The 11,087-nt window shown below is 34.3% G+C and overlaps 1 long non-coding RNA gene across 1 annotated transcript; it reads right to left on the reverse strand.

Annotated features, from left to right (window-relative positions):
• Nucleotides 1-2,671: 2,671 nt before the first annotated feature.
• LOC122140110 lies at nucleotides 2,672-9,908 on the reverse strand. Its single transcript, XR_006156819.1, has 3 exons — nucleotides 9,793-9,908; nucleotides 9,556-9,705; nucleotides 2,672-3,702 (listed from the first exon to the last, which is right to left on the reverse strand). It is a non-coding gene; the product is annotated as an uncharacterized LOC122140110 (long non-coding RNA).
• Between the last annotated feature and the right edge of the window lie 1,179 nt (nucleotides 9,909-11,087).

Below are 11,087 nucleotides of genomic sequence, written 5' to 3' on the forward strand. Positions count from 1 at the left end.
AAAGGCAAATCCTGAAACATCTCCCAGACTTGATTTAAAAGACTAAATAGCTCCTGTTAGTTTGTGAAGGGCTTGGCGTGAGCTGATGACTTGTGCTGGTGGAAAAGAACAGAGAAACAGCTCGACATCAGAAATCTGCCGTTTCCTCATTTCCCGTGTGTGACGGAGAAGCGCGTCTCTCCCTCATCGTACCTTCCAGCACACATCTCTGGAACCTGATGCTCCGCGTTCCTCCATTAATCCCCCTCTGTCAGATCCCGGCCAGGTAATTACTGTTTAAAAATATTTCAGCCCATTCTTTTGCCTGCAGAGGAAAAATGGGAACAAAGACAACACAGTTATAAACAACGACAAAGGCCTGCTTTAAATTCACTTGTCTTTCTTCCCCGGAATTGGTGGCTTTGTTTGCACAATGTACAAGGTGTCTGAAACAGAAATCTTTGGCTATTTCATATTCAAATGTGGCAGTCACGCTCTAGTTTTCTACGCACAGAAGTTAGGTCTGTTTCATTGTGATGAGGCGAAAGCGCACACGTGCTGCCTTCCAGGCTTGCTCTATTAGTGCCTTCAAACAAAGCCTGAAACCACTCACATATATCCATTTTTAATGTGTCTCTAACCTCACAAAACACACATGACACTCTATGTTCACATGCTACAGTTTGGTGTCCCGATGCATAAATCTCGTGTTAGATAAACTATGAGCTAACGTAAGGTTAACAGCATGAAAAAGAACCTTTCAATGAATTAAATATTTATTTTAGCTTTTGGTCTTTCCTTTGAGGTCTTGACCTTCTTGACTCTATCCAACAATTCAAATCTTTCAACATGAATCTGTTGAAAGAACAATGTTATACAAAAAACATTATATTTAGATTATGCTCCACATTATGGTACATTACATTATATATATGAAATAAATAAAAATAAATAATAATTATATCTACAAACATGCATTTTATATGTAGAAATGTCTGTGTTTTAAAATGACAACATTTCCTGAAGGCAACTCATCATGCAGAGAAAAAAAAAAAAATTAGAACTATTTTCCGTGCCAGCAGTGCAGTTTAAGAGTCGCCTCAAATGTGATTAGTGTAATTAGGGTCTTATGACCTGTTGTGCCACAAGATAACAGCATAAAATCAGATGACCGTTTGATATCACCCACAAATTACATCGCTTTGACAATCTTCAAAAGCAGTGCCATTTCAGGCAATCAAATGTACACCTATAATATAGTAATTGTGTTAATTTTTTTGATTAGACTCTTCATTAATATACTGTTAACAGTCTTTTAATATTTTTCTATGTAGGCAGTATTTTATTGCATTATTTTTAATATATAAATTCTTGCTAATCAGCAAAAGGCAACAAAACATTTAAAGCAAGCGTGGCGTTAATTTAATGCTAATTAATTTCATTTGTAATTAATTGAATGTGATCACAGCAATCCTGCTGTTGACAAGCTCTTTTCTTCAGCTGTCTTAAAGGTTCAATCGTGGGTTTTTCATATCGCTCAAAACACCCACTCACACCGTAAACGCTAAAAACCTGCCAACGTTCATGCAAATTCTCCATAATCAGTTGAATCATATCAAGTCATTATTTTATTTTATTTTTTTATTATGCACTGTCCATTAAGTTGAAGTTACCTTCAAAGTTTCCTGCATTACACAACACAGTGTGCAATGCAGTTCTTTAGGGGGCAAGACATTCAAAGATGTGGTGTCCAGCATGATATTTCTTGTATTTTGGAGCCGGTGTCTTATTGCTGAGTGATCGTTCCGCTCGTTTGAGCGTGCATGGCTTGTGTCAGCGACCCTGATGGTTAATGCTCAGCAGCTCAGGTGTGCTGATGCTGACAGGTAGTGTTCACGCCGCAGCGCACGCTCAGGGGAAATCAAGCTTGAGCTCCAAATGAGTCTGTTTACTGCACGAGGGAAAACAAACAGGCCGCGTGCTCATCAGCATCACCGTTATAGGACGTACAAACAGGCCCTACTTTTACAACCACAGCAGCGGCGTTTAATGCATACTAATCATGCACCGTTTCACCGCCAACTTCTGACGAGTCCGTAGAAATACGAGATAAAAAGGCAAACAAACGCAGGCAGGCGGGTTGATGCAACGCACAGACACATAATGCATTAACTATTGTTCATAATGGATGGTTATTTCACAGTTATGGCATCGTATGTAAGTGGGTCATATGTAAGATGAATTTTCCATATTGAAATGGTGGTTTTTCAATATGGGAAATATGAAAAGAAAATGTCTGTATAATAATAATAATAATAATAATAAATTAAATTTCATTAAAAAATTAAAATAAAAAAGAATTAAAAAAGGAGACATGGAGAATGAGAAGGTAAAACTACAATAAATAATAATAAATACAAATAAAATAAGAAAATAAGCTAGCTAGATAAATATCTCATTATATATTATATTATTTCATATATTCTTATATATTCTGTTTAAAATTATTGCAAGATTATTTTGCTTGAAAAAGCAATCGTGGGTCTCATTAAACTTGACCAACACTGTTTTCTAATCTGGTTTCAATAAACATAACTGTTACTACTAATACTGATTCTAGTCTATTTCTATGAATATTAAATCATGAATATTGAGCATTACTGTACATTGCATATTTCATGCACCAGGACTAATTGAACAAGACTAGTTAACACCCATCGTATCTAACATCAAAGATCACTCTGCATATCTCTTCAACACCTGAGCAAAGGCAGAAAGGCAGCAGAGCAAATGACAATGTCTACCAGATTTCTCACAACACCCGCAAACACACATATTAATAAGCTCATAATTATATTACACTTCTCCAAATCGAGTCCCTCAAGCTGTTAGTTAAACAGAGAATATGCCAAACACGTTCAAAGCCAAATTAGGACAGAAAGAAAGACTAAATATGCCAAATGTAACAATGACTAACAAATGCCCCAAAGATGCTGCTGAAGTAGAGGACTAATGTTCATTGTATCGTTCATCCTGGTTATGTTTAGAAAGCATACTGCTACATTACTATTTGTGCATTAATATATCAGCAATTTTGTCTTATTATTATTGACTGGACTGCATAGAATTGTATTAAAAACATGACAGTTATGCACACTACTTTTTAAATACCGATGCTTTTCATATAGTAAGCAGAATTCAGTCATTAGTAAGCAAGTGTTTCATTCCAAACACAGCCAGTGTTGACCTTTAACCTCAGGAAGTTCTCGTCTCCTCAGAGAACATGTGCAGGAAGTTTGTCTCTTTACCTCGGGGCCATAACACATCATTCCTCTCTCAGTGTGAGCACTTAAAACAAACTTAAAACATGGAAATGACTTATTGCACCTCGAGGGTACATTTCTAGCTTTGTGTACTCCCACATAAATGAAACCGATTTAGCCAAATTACTCACTGCTCCATTTCAACTTTAAAACTTTTGGCGGCACTATTGACAATTACTGTAACATTGTTCCTCTCAGCTTCCACCAGAGTTTGGAAATGCAAGTAACTCTTGGCTGTTTTTGCTTTTAAACGGTTGTGCTGTTGAGAGTTGAGCACTTCAGTAACTCCATTGTGACATTAGGGGGTGCTGGAATTCTTCTGGATGGGAACGTCAACGCTTCTCCGAGATCTATCCCACTTTTCCATGTCAGTCAGAAGAGAAACTTTTCAAGTGCTTACCTGAGAAAAGAAAATTAAGAATTTAGAGGACAACATCTGAGAGACCATCTTTAGCTGGTAATTGTGTGTTTTGTAAAAGTAGCACAGAGAGGACAATGTTATTTATATGTGGAAATGCAGCCTTTTATAAATAATCAATAATGCATTACATGTGCATTCATTTTCTATTGCATTATAGGATGGAAATGACATTTTATGACTAAATAAAACCTTTGGTAACCCTTTACTTTAATTCTTTATTTATAATGCATTATAAAGGTACACTGTAATGCATTTTTTTCATAACAAATAACTGTAACCAAAGTTAAAATGCATTTTAACATTTGAAGGTTTGTTTGTCTTGTGTTTTAATGCATTATACTTTAAAAATTCATAACAACAAACAATGCATTATAATAACTAATAAAAACCATGCATTCATGAGATCATACAGTGCATTATAACGTGCATTACAATGCATTACTAATGTATTAAAACTACATTTCGAATGCATTTTATAGTGCATTTTTATTTTTAATTTTATTTATTTTTTGCAAATTACTTTTTCAAAGAATTTTATCATTCTTAAATTAACACTGTCCCACAAACCAATGAAATAAAATAATAAAATAACAAAATACTCAAAAATGTAAAAATATTCAATTATATATACGTGTGTGTGTGTGTGTGTGTATGTATATATATATATATATATATATATATATACACACAGAATATTTTCTCTTTATAACTATTAACACTGTTCCACAACTCAGTGAAATAAAAAAAAAAATGACAAAATTTTTACAAATAAAAATACGCAATAATACATATTATTCAATTACTTAGAGAGAATTGTATCATTCTTCACAACTATTAACACTGTCCCACAAATCAGTGTTCCCCCCAAAAATGCCGCCGCTCATGAATTATTGAAAAAGAACACATTTCCTCTTGTTTACCCATATACACATATGTATAAAATATCATTTATTCTAATAGGGTCTATAAATCAAAAGTATTGTCAACGAATGAGAGATAAGTGAGGTTATTGTGCGATGAGGCCAGCTGGTGGTAATAATTTAATGAAGTTTTACAGGCGCTATAAAGGCAGGAAGCAGATGTGGCATTAAGGATTATAAAGTTGGTAAAACTTTTAACAAGTGAGATGGATTTCAACGGTACAACAGCAGAAGTGCAGAACGGAGGGAAAAAACAGGGTGAATTTACACATCCTTCAATTGCAAAGCTATCAATCACACGCGTGTTATTCCTCTGGGAGAATCTTTACATGCATATTTATTAGCTCAACATGCTAATTCCCGCTGCTCCGGGCCCCACTGCTGTGGCGCCAAGCCTGTTTATGACTCATAATTGTTGATATCCTTTGATATATTTCTCTCAACTAAGACATCATTTGCTTTTTGTGGTTTTAAGTCAATGAGGCACAATGACCCAGGCTTTCAATTCAGATTTACAGTTCAACATCTATTAAGAGCAAGTCAATGCCTCCAGTGGGGGATCGTCACAGTGCAAAAGCACTATTGTGTCAGGCTTTGTTGCTCAAACTTAAAAAACAAGTTATATAATTATCAAAGAAATAACAACAGCTGGATGAAATGCCATGCACTGGAGACCGAGAACTATATTTTAATGTCATAAGGAACCCTGTGTGCGCTCTAGCTGTGGAAGTTAACAGAGGGGAAAAGTTTGCGCACGTTGAGAGCAGCATCGGCATGCGTTTCCACGCAGATGTATTACCCAACAACAGGAGCAGAGATTTGACTCCCTCAGACACCTAACGCCCAACTCCCTCCATCCAGCAACCCAGAAACTCAAAAATACCATTTGAACATCCCAGAGCCACAGAGAAAAAACAAACACAACATTTGGGAGGGCGACAGAGTAAACACCAATACAGTTGACGCTGGACAAACATGTATTTGAGGGGGAAAAATTATAAATGGATCTGTTGTCTCACAGGTGTGGAATATTCAAGGACAAACTTGATTGTGTAAACACAAGGGACTTTTCTCGGTTTTAGCCTGATGATGAGTTGATTACATGCACCGTGAGCATGTTAACAGAGCTCAAGTGCTGCTGGGTCGCACACGGGGCGTTAAAATCCAGCGAGGTCATGACCCTGGCAGCTTCCAAATGACAAAATTCTAATTAAAATATTTGCTTCTAATTTTTATCATTTTCTTATTAATTTTAAAATAATGTTTACATTTTATATAATCATCAAATCATTTTTATATATTCATATTCAAGCTATTCAAAATCATTTTTTTTTATTGAACCTGGAAATTAACAATTTTAGGATTTTTAAAACATTTAAAGCAACAACAAAAATGTATTTATTCAAAATAAAATACTATGATGTAAACAAATCTGACTTTTACATTTTATATCATCTTTTTTTACCCATTTCTTTTATATATTTATATTATATTCAAACTAAAACCTATTCAAATGTCTCAACTGTACAGGATTAAAAAAAGTCTTAGATCTGCTTTTCTGTTTTTCATATTAAACCTGGAAATAAACAGTTTTTTAGATTATTTTGAAAACATTTAATGTAGCTACAGCATTGGATTGTGAAAATCTGAAAATAAAGAAAACTTGATATAAATAATATATATATATATATATATATATATATATAATAAAATAGTATAAAAAAATTAAACCTTATTTTTACAATTAAAAAATTGTTTTTAAGTATTAATTTACATATTTATATTCATATTTAAACATATTCAAACATTTTTTTTACTATTTTTATTTGTGAAAAAAGCTAAATTATGTGAAATTGTTTTACTCCTTTGTACAGATGATCCAAAGATCATCTAAAACAGAGACTGTCTATCTATCTATCTATCTGTCTATCTATCTATCTATCTATCTATCTATCTATCTATCTATCTATCTATCTATCTATCTATCTATCTATCTATCTATCTATCTATCTATCTATCTATCTATCTATCTATCTATCTATCTATCTATCTGTCTGTCTGTCTGTCCATGATGATGATGATGATAACATAAGTTGTGCCATAAGTTATATTAAATAAAAAAAAAAGCATGAGCAGCCTCAAACTTTGGCATTTATTATTCATAAAAATACAGTCTGCATTTGATCACGGGTCGCTAGAATGCGTTTTAATGTTCTTTGATTGAGTCCCCTTTTTGTGTTAAGGTTAAGGAGTAATTAATCACAACATTTTTGACACTAAACATTACATAAATATAAAAAGGCTGACAAGTTGTTTTACATAATCAAGTGTGGCGCTCTCACCTGCGATGACACCGCCGAAAGGGCCCCGCCGAACCCTCGTCATTACACCCAACAATAACACAGGTGTGTGAAAAATGGAAAACTGGCAGCGATATGAATTATTAATGTCAAACTTAAGTATTAGAACAGGAAATCAACCAACTTACCTGGCACGATTAAAATGCAAAACACCTCTTTTTTCCCCCCACAAAACGGGAAAGTATAATTACGGCCCGCTATTCTGGAACACGTTAACTTGTGCTTTTTCTAAAGCTGGGAGCACCTGCTTACTTTGTTTATACTCCTGTATTCTCTCTCATATTAATAAGAGGCTGCTCGCATGTCCTCCTACATCTCTGCACAAACACGATGAGAACTTGTCAAGCCTTGTCATAATCTGAATTACAAATACTTTGTATAGCTGCTAAACTATAAGTTAAGTGGGGGTACAGCGGGAGATGGGCGCCAACATGTGGGTGTTTTGAAGTCAAAGAGGGGAAAGCCATATTTATCCGCCCTTTGGAAAAAGTGGAGCCGAGTAAACAAATCCATTTGCGCTACACGTTAATTGTTTCCAGCATTGTATCATCTCTACGGCACGGTCGCGTTCGAATGGATCGCTTTCGAACAGGTGCACGGCGCTGCTGACCAATAGCGAGGCCCCGCTCTTAAAGGATGCCGGGAAACAGCTCGAGCCGCCTCCAACCCGGGACCGATGTTTTTGGCAAGTCAAACTTTATCAGCGCAAACACGCAGAGATGAAAACAAACACATCCCGGCTTGCTAATTACGGACACATTGGAGTCTCCGCGCCTCATCATCGGCGGGCTAGCGTGGGGCCTGCCTCTTGGCCGGCGTCCTCGGACAAACCTGGCTGTCCATACGGCGGCCCGCGAAGCCTTTTCCATTAGGTGTCGTGTCGGTGGCCTGTCTGTGATTTTTCAAACCCATTATTTCACATGCAAAGTTATAAATTACTGGACTGACACCAGGCTGGTATCTCGCAGGCCATGTGGCCTGAACTAACGCCAAATCCTGCACCACTAATTTTACTAATTGCCCGGGCGCAGCCAACACTTTTCATTGGTCCATAGCCGGCCATGTCACAGGAAGCTAATGAGGACTAAATAATGCATGTGAACCTCTCTAATTGCTCCATTTCTCATTGTAGTTACAATTTCTGTAATAAGAGAATGGGTGCCAGCATGTTTACGGTATAATTATTTTGGATAGAAATATCAATGTATTCAGCGTACTTCCAAAAATAATAAACCTTTGGAGCAAAACATTAGAAGTATTTATTCAGACAACTGCTCAATTCATGGAATGTTATCTTGATCTAAATAGCAGACTTTTTTGTTATTATAATTAATAATATTTTTTTAGGATGCCCAGCTTATTGTTGCTCTCGAGCAAAAAGGAATTGGGCTTTTTTTAAATTCTGATTTTATCCTAATGAATCTCTTCTGGAAGTCTCTCTGGATAAGAGTGTATAATAAATGCATAAATGGAAATGTAACATATCAGTTTCTCTCATACAAAAACTCATGACACTATTTGTAGAGTACCGGTGTTTAATATCATTGAGATTATTGCATTATTGTCTTTATTAATATTTTATTAATAATTTATTTTCATTTTAATTAAAGTTTTAGTAATTTTGTTGTGTTTTTTTGTCATTTTAGTAGTATTTGTTTATATATATTATTCATTTTTATTTCAAATTTAGTTTTAGTTATTTTAGTACATTAAATCAAACTCAATTAAAATGAGAAATGTTGCAAATAGCTAAAATATTTTTTTAAACATTTTTTTTATGTTAGTATCTTAGTGTTATTGCAATATCATTGAGATACTAAACATTTAAAAACAGTAGTTGCTTTAATTATATATATGTGTGTGCCTGTGTGTGCCTGTGTGTGTGTGTGTGTGTGTGTGTGTGTGTGTGTGTGTGTGTGTGTGTGTGTGTGTGTGTGTGTGTGTGTGTGTGTGTGTGTGTATGTCTGTATGTATGTGTGTATATATATATAACCTGTGTACTACAAAAAATGGGATTGGATTAACAATTTATGATTAACAATTAGGAAACAATTTTCACTCAGAAATTGCTTTTAAATTTCACAAATAATTTCAGCAAGTAACATATTGAATTAATCATGACATTTTGGAGTAGAAAGACTAAAATAGAATTTTCTTCTAAAATGCTCTCTTATAATCTTAGATATATATATATATATAGTTTTAAATACAATTTTGAAAAATCAGTGTATGCATGTCCTGTATGTCTAAACTTGTGGTTGTTCGAAATAAAATACTACCTCCTACTTACAAATCTGCAGTATGTATTATGTATGCTTTTTATGCAGATTTTCTGTAAAATGGAATACTTCAACTAATAGACATTTTTCATACTCCGATTATAAATAGCCATTTTCATTTCCAAGCAAACTGTATGCCACTCATGGATTTAAAAAAAGCATGTAATGAGGTCATGTGACAACAATGTGGCATAATGCCTTTTGAAATGTTTATCTTTGAATAATGCATTCTATTTTATATGCTATATTTAAAAAGTAGCATTCAGTACATACTGTGCAGGAAGTAGTATTTCATTCTGAACGTCGCCTCTCTCTGTAAATATTCCAGCAGATGTCACCTGGGGCTGGAGTGTGTGTGATGTTCCTGCTCTGGACCGTTTGCACACATCGGCCAGCATTTCCCTCACCGCATCTTCAGGCAACCTGTAATTTAGCCGCAAATTCAATCATCCAAACAGCTTAATATTTTATGTTAAGGCACAACCGAAAAGAATGCAATTATTTATTTACATCCCAGATCTTCACTTCAGCATCAGGTGGTCTGGTGGGTCCAGTTCATCTACTGCATCTTCTGAATTATTGACCAATAATCTGTCTTAATTCACATCACCCGGCCGTTCCTTTGATAAATGTGACACAAAAATGCCTAGTTTACAATTCGGTGCACAGAGAAAAAAAAAAAAAGTGTGTAACTGTGGCAAGAGGGGATGGGGGAAGGGTGGAAGGTATGGTAAAATATGATTAAATAAATTATGATGACAGACAAAACAGGGTTTAGGTTGAGAACATTTGCCATGCTAAAGAAGTCAGATGACAGAAGTGTCAATCAAAGCTCACAGCAGGAAGAGTGTTAAGACCAGAGTCTGTGTTTCTGCCACCGCTGTGTTTTTCCTCACCAACATCCAAGATTTCTACAGGCACAAACCCCATGTTCTTTTGGTTGAGAGATATTAGATATTAACAAAAAATCAACAGCAAAAGAATAGGCACATCATAATTGTGTCATAATCAGTTAAAATTGATATTAAATTAATTGATTAAATACTATATAAAATATTATATAAAATATTTTGTGTGCACCCTATACACACACACACACACACACACACACACACACATTTATTTAACCATAATTAAAGTTAAACTTTTCCAAAACTTTCTGGGTTTATTTATTTTTCTTTTCCACAGGCCTGTAAATTGCTGTTTTTAAATTCCATGACTTTCCCAGGTTTTCAAGACCTTATGAACCCTGTATATATTATAAAATATGTGAATTCATTATGTGTAATGAATTGCAATAATTATTGCTATGATGATGTCCTATGAATTATATTGTTATATATAATAAGATACTGAAAATATTATGCATTAAAAAATATAAAAATATATTGTAAATGATGAAAATATTTTATATACAGTACTAGCTAGTTTGGGAACAGGAAACATTCATTAATTTTAAACATATATAGTATATGTGAATATGAATTTTTCCAAACTAGCTAGTCCATACTGAACAACAATGTGTGTATATATATATATATATATATATATATATATATATATATATATATATATATATATATATATATATGAGTGTGTGTCTTTAATATAACATTTAAACCTTGACATATAAATGGAAAAAACATTCAATAGTGAACTAAAATTGTAATAAATTGGAGCATGCTGTGTATCAAATGAACTTGATATAATGTTGCAAAGAAAAGTAACTTAAGAGTCAGACACGGCTGTAGAATTGGATTAACGTGAGCATAACCCAAGAGCTGATGTCGCACTGATAAAGCATC

The sequence above is a fragment of the Cyprinus carpio genome, chromosome B16 (assembly GCF_018340385.1).
Source record: "Cyprinus carpio isolate SPL01 chromosome B16, ASM1834038v1, whole genome shotgun sequence".
Classification (NCBI taxonomy): Eukaryota; Metazoa; Chordata; class Actinopteri; order Cypriniformes; family Cyprinidae; genus Cyprinus; species Cyprinus carpio.